Source organism: Alligator sinensis, unplaced genomic scaffold (assembly GCF_000455745.1).
Source record: "Alligator sinensis unplaced genomic scaffold, ASM45574v1 scaffold421_1, whole genome shotgun sequence".
Lineage (NCBI taxonomy): Eukaryota > Metazoa > Chordata > Crocodylia > Alligatoridae > Alligator > Alligator sinensis.
Window position 1 is genome coordinate 4,228,174 of NW_005841871.1, and position 12,199 is coordinate 4,240,372.

At 45.7% G+C, this 12,199-nt stretch overlaps 1 protein-coding gene across 5 annotated transcripts in view; it reads right to left on the minus strand.

Annotated features, from left to right (window-relative positions):
• EVC (EvC ciliary complex subunit 1) overlaps positions 1-12,199 on the minus strand; it is a 115,430-nt gene that overhangs the window by 44,829 nt on the left and 58,402 nt on the right. The window lies entirely within an intron of this gene.

Genomic DNA, 12,199 nt, shown 5'->3' on the forward strand with positions numbered 1-12,199 from the left:
CCCGCCCCCGCCCCCGCCCCCTTTTGGCTTTTCTGTTTAGACTGCTGTTTTCTTGGGACAGCATCTATCATAGTCAGACCTCAACAGGGCTTCTAAGCAGCACAAATAAATAACTGTAATTATTGCACAAACTGTGGTGCATGTTTGTGCTTACAGGGTGTGGACATTAATTTCAACCTTTGTCGGTAATGACAACTCTGATCTGTGATTCCCAGTCCTAGAAAGATTTATGCACATGTTTAAGCCTAAATCACTAACACCATGGAAACCACTGAATATTTAAAAAGAATACTTTACTGTTTCCAGACCAAGTGGCTAAGAAGAAAAACTCAATGGGACTTTAGGGTGATCAGCAGAGCCGTCCCTTGGAGGGACGAATCGGGGAGGCTGCTTTGGGGGGACCCTGCAGACAGTGCTGTCCGTACAGGCCCCGCAGACAGGGCGCCATGACTCCATGTGGCTGCCGTGCACGGCCAGCTTTGTGCATCGTCCGCCCCCCCTGCCCCAGCACAGGCCCTGCACAGGCTGATATGCCTCAGGCCTCGCACACCCCTAGGGTTAGCTCTGGTGACCAGTAGGGCAACTCTGAATGCAGTTCTTATGAAAGATGTCCCTTTGGAAGTAAGCACCAAATTGTTTGTGAAAGCATGCTATTCATTTAAGAGCAGAGCAGCCTGGGAAATATTTCTAAAGATGTCAAGTAAAAGCTATCAGGAGGCAAGCAGTCTGACACTTCTTCCGATGAAGAAAAAGCTTGCTGGTACCACAGTGAGTCTGAAGGTATTGCTTTGTAACGGACCCAGTTCAGATGCATAGGGTTGCGCTTGCTTTGCTTTTTTATTCTACATGATTTTCTTTTGTTGCTGACGAATGGGAATTTGACTTTGTAGCTCTCTGGTCACAAGGAGTCTTAGCCCCTGAGTTCCAAGTGATTATGCACGTGTATGTCAGCATGAAAGACTTTTTCAAATATGTAACCCCCCCACAACTGTCTGATGCACAAAGTGTGTGTAAATGGAAAGTAAGCTTCCTTTCAGTAGGCTGTCTAGGAATCACCCATGTGATTGAGAGAGGAATTAGGTTTCTGTCTCTGCCCTCAGTAAGAAAGACTGAGGCCTAGATCCAATAAAGGATAAGGGCACTTGACTGCTAGAACAGAATCCAGAACCCAGGGCCAAGAACTGTGGCTTCCCTATATAGTGCACAGGGAAAATAGGTGTCCCAGAATGATGATGATACCCATGTACGGCATGGGGAGATGCCTAGAGGCAGAGAATAATAAATGCTAAGAACAGGGATGTGTCTGAACTTAGCGTGCCAGGCAAAAACTGTGCTAATACACTACTGTGCAGTAATATTAGGCTACTGTACAGTAAGTGTCACTAAAAACCCATATGCTGACACTACTGTGCAGTAGCGTAAGTTACTGCACACTGATTTAGTACTTGGCAAACTAGTACTACAGCACATTAATGTGTAGTAACTACAGCACATTAATTAACGTGTTATAGATGGAGCAGTTATAGACATGTGCAGACACAACTCTAAGGTCTTTAAAAGGAAACAGACCTAAAGGCACCTCCAAGGCTGGGGAGTTTTTTAAAGTGGTTTTAGGCTTATGCATCTCAGGTAAATCCTGATATAGGTGCCCATGCTTTTTATGGGCCTGGTGTCAAATTCTAATTATTATTGTGCATTATATAGTACTCTTTGTGATGTGGACTTCTGTGAGCTCAATTCAGCAATGATTTCTATATATATCATGAAACAACCATCAGGGGTTGCTAGCTGCATTGTTTGGATCTGAATTGGCCATCTGGATGAAAGACTCCACAGCCCTTTAAGGAAGGCCTGCCACAAATTAGCCCTGCAGCCTCCCCAAGTGCCACTTTGATTCCTTTCCCTTACCAGATCTACTGCTCAGCACTCTGCTTCCTGCCTGGGGCTCCCTGGCCAAGCTACTGCTCTGCTTTTTGATTCCTGCCCTGTGCTTCCTGCCTGATCCGATGATCTGCTTTCTACTCCCTGTCCTATTTGCTACTGTGCTTCCTGTCACCTCCTCTATCTGCAGACTGGCCACCACTGCCATAGCTTATTACCAAACTTGAAGAGTTCTCACGATATTCTTCTTTATTTAAGACAGAGCAGCTTCCTCCATAAAATATTTTAATACATGTTACAGCTAATAAGAGTTAGAGAGACAGTTTAGACAGTCAACTGAAACATCTACTTATTGTATAATGATTTCCGAAGTCTTTGGGGTGGAATTCTTTTTATCACCTGTTCAGTGCTAGTGTGATGACTAGCTAGATAACTTGGTTGAGAAGATGGGGAGGGGGAAAGGTAATCGAACCAAGAACCTTCAGAGCAAAACAAAAAAGTAGGGAGGGTAGTCACGCTTTCTGCTTGAGGGAAAGAGCCAAGGCTTAGGGTGGAAGAGGGGAAAAAGGACAAATGTAATTAAGAGCTCCAATCTTCCGTGGATCAAGCATGCAGACAGACTTATGACAATCCACATACTCGCCAATGGATTACACTAGCATAGTGGTTCTCAACTGGGCACTGCAAGACCCCCCTCAGGGGTGCCACGATGCAGGTGCTACCATCACGGAGAACAACAATTTATGGCTGCATTTTAGGTGATGCTGCTATGAATCTGACAGTAGGCAAGAGATAAGAAAATGGAGAATTAGAGTAACTTGTCTCTAAGGAAGAGAATTGAGGATACTGGTATTAGTTATAGTATTCCTGGAAAATGTCGTTCCACACTGGCTCCTAGAAGGACATCATTGTTCGAATTAATTCTGCTGCACACCAGCTGCAAACCGGGGCGGGGGGGAGGGGGAACACTCTCTGATATTTCTGTTGAAACCAACATTGTAGAAGAAACTTTCAATTGCTGAACTTGTTTCATTTCCAGAAGGTTTCATGTGATTTAGGATGGATGAAATCCAAAATGCTACATTTTCTCAAGAGACTGTTTGGAGGCAGAATATTCTCTGCCAAATACACAGAGGTGATCTGGTCTGTTTTACAAAAATTCTAGATAGTCTCCAGGGAGAGTAGCTGAATACAGGTAACTATCTCAAGGGGGAGAGAGAAAAACAATGCCTATGTAAAGGTCATATGCAAACTGCAGTTGTCCAGCAATACTAAGCACTGTTTTTTGTGTGAATCTGTACACACATTTTGACAGCCCTAAAAACACTGTAAATCACTGTTAGAGCCCTAGAAAAAACTTTAACTTACTCTGCTTCCATTTAAAATGATAGGTAACCATTTTTAGCAATCTGTCGTTAGCATTCTTATAGCAAAATGGCTCCTACACTCAAACTGTTCTGGTTGTTGCCTTGTCTTGTGCCTGGTTGCTGTCACCATCTCACTATTAAACACTGAATGATGAGGATGCAAAGTCAAATACTAAAAATATGGAAATGCCAGAACTTAGGTTGCACACATAGTTTGATCTCCTTCTCCCATATGCATTATGCTATTACACAATGACATATACTTTCCACACAACACTTGCCTCATTGAGTGCGGAAGACAGCCACCTCCCAGGCCATTGAGTCCAATCCCCTGTGTCCTAAAAACCATCCACTCCAAGCTCACTACAAAGCACAAAACCAGAAACACCAATAACACTTCCCAACCTGCTACTGCTCATGGAAGGGGAAACAAGGGCAATGTCAATGCCCTGCCATTGTAGTGGGAAGAAGTAATTGCATGGGTAGTTGTTAAAAATCAGCTCCAGGTCTGTCTGTCTTCAGAATACCCACATTGTGCACTGAATACAGGAGTCTTAATTACTCATTGGATTTCTTAAGGTCAAAAATGTCAGAATTGTCTTTTGCTAAACATCTTGGGTGATGTGCATCTTTTAGCACTGTTTTCTGCATGATGGTCCTGTCGATTTCTCTTGTGCATGCTTCATATTTTGCAAAATGGGCTGCAGGTTTCTCAAGATGAACATTCAGAAAATACAGAACACAGTTTTGTAATGAGGGTCAGATACATCAGTACCAATATAGCTTTCTTTTCCTCAGTAGCATTTTTGGCCCTCTGAAATCAGTCTAGTGCAATAATTTTAATAAAAGATAGCATTTGACCTAAAATGAATGTTAACACCAGAAGTGTTGTCAACAGCACAAGTGTCTATGTAAATACTGGTGTTCTTCTAGTGTACATAAGTACATTTATATTTCCCAACAGAGTGGAAGGGATGGGCAGTTGCCTGCCACTTCAGGCAGGTCTCCTTGCAGAATCTTCTCTCTCTCTCTCTCATTTGGGCAAAAGGTTTTCAACTTTCTGGGAGGACTTTGAGGTGTTTTCCAAGTTCCCTAAGACATGTTTCCATTGGAGGTTCCCAGAGACAATCCTAGCAGAGTGCGGGGCCCAGGGCAAATTGGTCTGTGCAGGGCCCAGATGTGAAGAAGCTGGTGGCGGGGGGAGGGGGTAGCGAGCGGCTGGATGTGAAGCCAATGGCAGCACAGAGTCAGATCCAGCCCCTGCAACACAAAGGGAGGTAGTCAGGGGGGAAGAAGCTGCCAGGCAGCTGCAGATGTATGAGAACTGGGATCTGGGTGCACAGGGGTAGCATGGGTTGCAGGGAACCCACCTCTGCTGCCATTGCTGCTGTCCTCTGGCTGACTGGAGTGGCATGGCAGCGATCTGGGGGTGGAGAAGCCAATTAGAGGGTGGGGGGTGATCCAGGGGTGGAGAGGCTGATCACGTGCTAGAGAGGGGATCCAGAGGTTGATGAGGGGCTAGTGAGGCAATCTGGTGGATGATGCAAGTGGCAGAGGGGCCCTTTTCCCCTCCTCTCTGGCCTATGCTGTGGCTAGAGATTTGGCAAGCAGGGCAGGCATGGAGCAGAATTGCAGCCCCTAGCTACTCTCTGCTCACCAGTCCTCTAGTGCCAGGCCTGAGCAGTACACATTAGAGAGTTACTAACCATGAACATGTGACTGATTACCAGGGATCCTGGTTTTCCCTGATAAAAAATAATAATAAATTAATCATAAATTCTCTGATAAAAAACCCAAAATCTGTGATTAAAATGAAATGCCCCTTCCTTCCCCCACACAGGCCCCCTGGCCCTGCTGGTGCCCCTCACTTCCCACCTACCAACCAGCCCTGCTGGTGACCATAGCACCCCCCACTCCAGCCCTGCCAGAAGGGCCTCTCAGCTGCCAGGGCTACAGGGCCAAGGAACTGGGTCTACAGCCCTCTGCCCCTGGCAGGAGGTGGTGGCTGCTGCAGCAGAGTCTGGCTCCCCTCCCCTGCTGCCTACCTGCTGCAGGCTCAGGTGTGGGGGGTGGCAGGGGAGGGAAGCCTGCCAAATGTGTGCATGGGGGAGGGACAGGTGTGGGCTATTCACTGCAGGCTCATGCTCCTACCCTGCTGCCCTTGCCTGGGGCCTCCACAGTCCAGTGGGTGCAAACTGGTGCTGTAGAAAACAGCTGGGCCACACGGGGATCTCCTTGCTGTGAATTCTGTGCTGCCCTGGTGACATGTCACCTGCATGTGTGGCAGCAGAGAGGGGCATATTCCTGCACCACTGCTGCTGATGTTGCCATGCGGGCAGGGGAGGCCTCACCAGGGCAGTACAGGGCTTGAAGCAGCAAGGAGATCCCTGCACAGCCCCACTCTGCCCTGCAGCGCTGGGTCACACCTGCTGGGCTGTGGAGGCCCTGGGGAGGGTAGTGGGGGTGGGAGCCTGAGCCTGCAACAGGCAGCCTGACCTCACCCATGCCCTGCATACAGATCTGGGGGTCATGGGTCCCCTCTGCCCTCCCAGAGTATGTGCAGTGGCAGGGAGCCCCCCCCCACGCCCGAATGAGCCACCCTGTCCCGCTCCCTGCCAGGGCCCTGCAGCTATGCATTGAGATCCCAGGTCCCAAGCCCCATGGACCGCCCAGTTGGGCAGCAGGAGCCCCAGCCCTGCCCAACTACCTCCCTTCCTATGGGGGCCTCAATCTTCCCCTCCCCGCACTTACCTGTGGGAGCTGCTCTCCAGGCTGCCTGGTAGCCATGCACATGGTGCCTGCTGCCTAACTGCCCTTGTCCTACTCTCTCCCAGCCCCTTGCTGGTTGGAACTCTGTCAGCTTGCAGAGAGCTCTTTGAAAAAATCGCTAAGTCTGTGGGTTTCTCCATTAAAATGAGAAATCTATGTTTTCCTCTGGTAGAGGGGAAAATCTGTGTTTTTCTCCATTTTTCAGTGGGAAATGGAAAACGTAGATCCCTGCTGATCACTAGCACTAGTTAACTTTAACAAAGACTATCAGTCCGTACAATTGGCACTTGCTAACTAATGCGTATCATGCTTGGGTTCTATGATAATTTTGCAGTTACATGTGTATATGAAGTTATAATGCAAGGAATCCTAGGGATTTCTAGCATAAATACCTGGCTATTATACTAATTATATTAATACTGGCTATTTCTGTTCTTACTCTAGTAGGCTACAATGCATCTCCAACTTCAGTAATTAGACTTCAGTACTGGGGAACACTATAGAGGATGGCATCTAGTCAATGGAGGAGAGCAGACCTGCCCAGAAGCTGCTCTAGCCTAATGGGAACAGTGGTCCCTTCTGTCCTTGTCTAGAGAAAGGACATTCAAACAGATAGGACCTGGGCAGAGGATTCTCTGCTACCAGCAAGCAGGAATATTTGGGCCAGGTGACCTCTGTATTTCAGGAAGGGTATTTGCCTCTTCCCAACTTGTACTGATCTACTAGTTCCATTCACAGGTGTCAACCGCTTTCTAATTCCATGCCTCAGTGCAAACCTGGCTTAGCTCCCTGTCCTCAATACAAAATGGCTTGCTTAAATTCTCTCCTTTGCTTCTACTACTTTATTTTAAAGCTTAGGTCCCCAAATCCTTTGATTCAGCAACTGCTCAAAGATTCCAGTCATCTAATCATGGTAGCCTTCTAAAATTTAAACAACTCTTAACTTTATCTGTTTTAAGCCATCTTTTCTTAGTAAAAACAATTTTTCTAGCCTTTCTTCAGAAATGAACTCCCCTGACCTTTGTAGCATTCTTACTTCTTAGGAGTTAGCACGGTTTAAAACAGGGGTGACCAATCTGTGATATGTGTGCCACAAGTGGCTGCCTCTGTATGTGAGATGTGGCAGATTGGCAAGGGAACCAGCAGATAGGGCAGGAAGCAGAAAACAGAGCAGTGGATGGATCATTCAGGGAGCACAGGGCAGGAAGCAGAAAGCAGACCAGCAGTTTGGACAGTGGAAAGAGATTAGTGTCACTCAGAAAGGGGGCAGAGCTTATTAGTAACACACCTAGAAAAAGGTTGTCCCCCACTAGTTTAAAACCTCTCTAGAGTAGTCTGCAGCCATATCTGTTTCTACTGCAATCTCACAAGTGCTCAAGTAAGGTCAGGTTCAATTAATACATGCAGATATCAACTGCAATCACCACTGCTACTGCAGTGAGAGGTAGCTGGACATGTTAGGCTGAAGACTCTAACTGCATGGCTATAGAAGTAATTGGCATTATGTAGGTGGCAGCCTGCTTTAGTATAAATATAATTTCCCCTTCATAGTGAAGCACTCAGTTTCTACTTGTGAGGAAATTGTTTGCATGGAATGTAAAGCAGAGGTTTTAATCACTTGCCATTTGTTTAAAGAGCAAAAAAGTTGCATTCTGCCTGTGCTCCCTGCAGGTTCACACAGATACTGTATTCTTTGTTTACTATCTGACATTAATTTGCATCAGTTAAACAGTGATTGTGTCCTTGCAGACAACTGTATGTCACTGGTGGGTAAAACAAGCCCTAGGCCAAATGTTTTTGTTATTTGTTTGGGACGTGCTTAGCTATCATCTGTTGAAATGAGCTATAGAAGTACCAAGTAGTGGTGTTAGAATTATAAGGACAGTATTTCAGATCAAGTGTAGCCAGGCATGCTGACAATACTGTTGGTGCAACTTCAGCTTCTGGTAGGATAGTTAAATACCAAGACATGATACAAATTAGTATGTGCGAAGAACTGAAAGATCCTACTGGAAGTACCTACTATGGTGGTGGTTTTATTTTTATAACTGTGCCCATTTTACAAGCATGTCTGTGCTGAAGACTGGTCCAAGACTGTGGAATGAGCTCTGAAATTAAGACCATCACAAACTTCACCAAGCTGCACATGAGTTCCAGCACTCCGAATGCAAGGAATAGCCTTTCAACCTGCCTTCTGTAACATGTGCAGACAGCAGCGCATACATTCAAAAGAAACCCACATCAAACCTGTCAAATCAAAATGCTGAACTGTAGATATTTTCCTTGGGGAGAAGCAGAGATAGAACGAACCATTGTGTAACACACTATGAAGGTACTCGCATGTGGTAGAACGCCAAACAAATAGACACAGCTTCTGTAGTTGAGCTTTTCCTTTCAGGTTCTACGAAGAGTTCATGCTCCTTTTTGATTAGGACATTTTTTGATGTTTGTTGTTTGATCTTAAAAAGATACCATTTCTAAATTCTCTTATGTTAAAAAAGTATTTCAAAATGCAATCTTTGAACCAGAGGTCATTTCAGCTTCTTCAAAAGGGGATGAAGAGTTGCCACTCAGCAGCATGCATCAGCTGTTATGCTGTAACTATTATCTCTGCATGCTCCAATGAGCTACATCATTGTAAACTTAAGTTTGAATGAAATTAGGTTAAAGTTCCAAAGGTTTTGCTGCACTTATAAATGTTATATTTGTACCCTCTTCTTGCAGTACACTGTACAGTTACTGATTGATCAAGCATGCTTATGTACCTGCACAGGGGTCTACCCCAATCAGTGTGGTTGCTTTACTATAGTGTGGTGAAAAAGATAAGAACATATAGAGAAAGATATGCTAATAGAGCCAGATTCTTTCAACGTGACTCAAGCTGAATAGAAGGCAGGGTAGAAATGCACCTTACAGACTAAGTAAATCACAGATACATAAGCCTTTGTGAGCCCGATCTCTTTATGAGATGCCATGGAAGGACATGAACAGAGCAGTTGATCAGAGAGAAAGATGTCAATATGAAAGACAGGGAAGGGAGGAAATGAAGGGGAAATGGGGAGGTCAGGACTCGGAGAGGCAAACAAATAAGAAACCCATAGGAACAAAGGGGTCACAAAAGCTCATTCAGACTAATTTAGTTTGTCTATAAAGTGCAGCTCTTTCCTGCCTTCTGCCTGACTTCAGATTAATACAGCTAACTACTCTCTCTGCTCAAGCAGAACAGAAGCTTGTGAGTAAGCAACTACTCAATGGGAGTAACTGAGTAGACTCTGGCCCTAAATGGGGAGGTTGCATTGCATATTATAAGTTTCTTTTTCTGTCCAAAGAAGTGTGTGTCTGTGTGTGTGTATGTGGGAAGCACATGAGTTCCAATGTCCTGTTTTTGGACTGAAACACCCATGAAACAGTCACCCTACATTTCTTGACGTGTCATCTTTTTGTTTTCAAAACTCTTACTTAGTACAATTTATTCAAATTGATTCCACTAATAGAGTAGCTGATTGCACGGTTAAATGAACCTGTTTGTAATATTTGACAGCCAACCTCAGGCTTTTCAAAAAACCTCTATAGAAACTCATTAAGCAGAAAGAAATGAAACAATATGGATGCAGAAATAAAATAGTCTTGGATTAATGCTGGGTGCATTTGAATTTCAAACAAGAAAACAAATTTATTATCTTGCAGGAAAAAACAGGGGAAATTAAAACCTGACTGAACTTCACTAAAAAGCAGAAGAGTGACATTAAAACAAGACAATGAAAAGTGTAATATTTTATCTGGACTAAGGTGAAGAATTTAATTATAAATAAGAAAAGGGAAAAAATAACCTTTTGAAAATATTGGAAACTTTTTCTTATCTAACTCCAAAGGTGGGTTGCCATTACTATGTCATACCTGTTAAAGTTCATAGATTATTAGGGGCTAGAAGGGCTCATTGGGTCCAGCCCCCCAGACAACGGGGGTCAAGCGACCACAGCGAGGTGACTGTCCAGTCTCCTCTTGAAAACCGTCAGGGTAGGTGACTGCACCACCTCTGGAGGGAGTTTATTCCACAGTCTGGACACCCTGACTGTGAAGGAGTTTTTCCTTGTATTAAGCCTGAAGTGGCCTTCCAGGAGTTTGTATCCACTGGTCCTGGTCTTCCCCAGGGGTGCCGTAGTGAACAGTTGTTCACCAAGCTCTTAATGCACTCCTCTGATATAGTGGTATGCCACTATCTAGTCCCCTCTCAACCTCCTCTTCCTTAGGCTAAAGAGGCCCAGGTCCCTCAGTCTTTCTTTGTATGGTTTGCCTTGCAAGTCCCTTATCATACAGGTGGCTCTTTTCTGGACCCTCTCAAGTTTTTCCACATCCTTATTGAAGTGCGGTGCCCAGAAATGGACGCAGTACTCCAACTGTGGTCTCACCAATGCTGAGTACAGCACGAGTATCACTTCCTTAGTTTTACACAAGATGCATTGGGTAATGCATGCCAGCATGCTATTTGCCCTGCTGGCCGCCGCATTGCACTGATGGCTCATATTCATGCAATGGTCGATCATTACCCCTAGGTCCCTTTTGGCCGCGGTGCAAGTCAAGCTGTCACCACCAAGCCTGTATGTATGTTGAGGGTTGTTTGCCCCTAGGTGGAGCACTTGGAAGTGTTAAACTTCATCTGGTTCTGGTCTGCCCAACTCTCTAGCCTGTCCAGGTCCATCTGTAGCTGCAACCTATCTTCTGGCATGACCACACTGCCCCATAACTTGGTGTTGTCTGTGAACTTGGCCAGCAAGCTTTTCACTCTCCCATCCAAATCATAAAGATGTTGAAAAGCACCGGTCCAAGCATGGACCCCTGAGGGACATCACTGGCCACTTCGCGCCAGGACGACACAGATCCGTTCATGAGAACTCTCTGGGTCCTACTCTGTAGCCAGTTTCCCACCCACTGAACCACCAAGCAGCTGAGCCCTCAATCTTCCAGTTTTCACACAAGGATATCATGGGATACAAGATCAAAAGCCTTTTGGAAGTCTAGGTATATAACATCTACCCTGTCTCCCATGTCCAGGTGGCGAGAGACCTGGTCTTAGAAGGAGATGAGATTGGTAAAACAAGACCTATCCATGACAAAGCCATGCTGGCTGTCATTCAGAATCTTACTTTCCACGAGTGTATCGCACATAGATTCTTTAATGAGCTTTTCCAGGATTTTCCCTGGGATAGAGGTTAGGCTGATTGGCTTATAGTTGCCTGGGTCCTCCCTCTTCTCCTTCTTGAAGATGGGCACAATGTTGGCCCTCTTCCAATCCTCAGGGATTTTCCCTGTGCACCACAAGTTCTGAAAGAGCTTTGCCAGGGGTTCCACGATGACCTCAGCCAGCTCCTTCAGCACTGTTACCTCTCAGCTCCATGTTCTTGGGGAACCCTGGCACAGGACACAGCCTGTCTGACTCACAAAGGACTCACCCCACCCCCCTCCCCTCCTCTACCTCAACAAGAACTGATTACAAAAGACAATGAAGATGCAGTGGGAGACGCACCTAAAACCCTCCAGATAAGGGTGACACGAGTGAAACAACTGCCCTAGGTCTCATTTGCATCCGAGGTGGAACCAGATGACCATTCATTTACATGGGAGATGGAGAACAGAACACCCAAAGCAGAGACTGCAGTGAATTCTGGGATCAGAGAAGCAGGGGAGCACTGCATGATGGGGAATCTGTGCTCCAAACGCTAATCAACCCACATGTACACACACCCAGCTCAGCATTTATCAGACCAGTGCTAATCTGGATTTACAAAGGACTCCCCTCCCCGTCACCAAGTTTAATAGGCATCTCGGGCAGTACATTCCCCAGTCCTTCTCCTTCTCTGCAGCAATGCTTCTTTTACCTAAGCTAAAGATCCCTGTGAAGCCCCAAAATACTGTGGGGTCTGCTCATCAAGGGGCTAAAGATTGGGACGTGCTGAATTTGAAACACATAAGGGAATCAGCTTGTACAGGCTGATTGACCCAGTTTGACTCAGATGTGCCCTTATAAACTGAATGCTGGCCCATGAGGGTTTCAGCTGGACACCCAGCTGGATTCAGAGGGATTCTGTTTACCTGTGTGCTTGTGTCTCACTGCAGTTTATTGTTGCTCTGATGAACTGATTCTTGGCATATGAGGGTGTCAGCCTGTCCATGCTGATCAACCC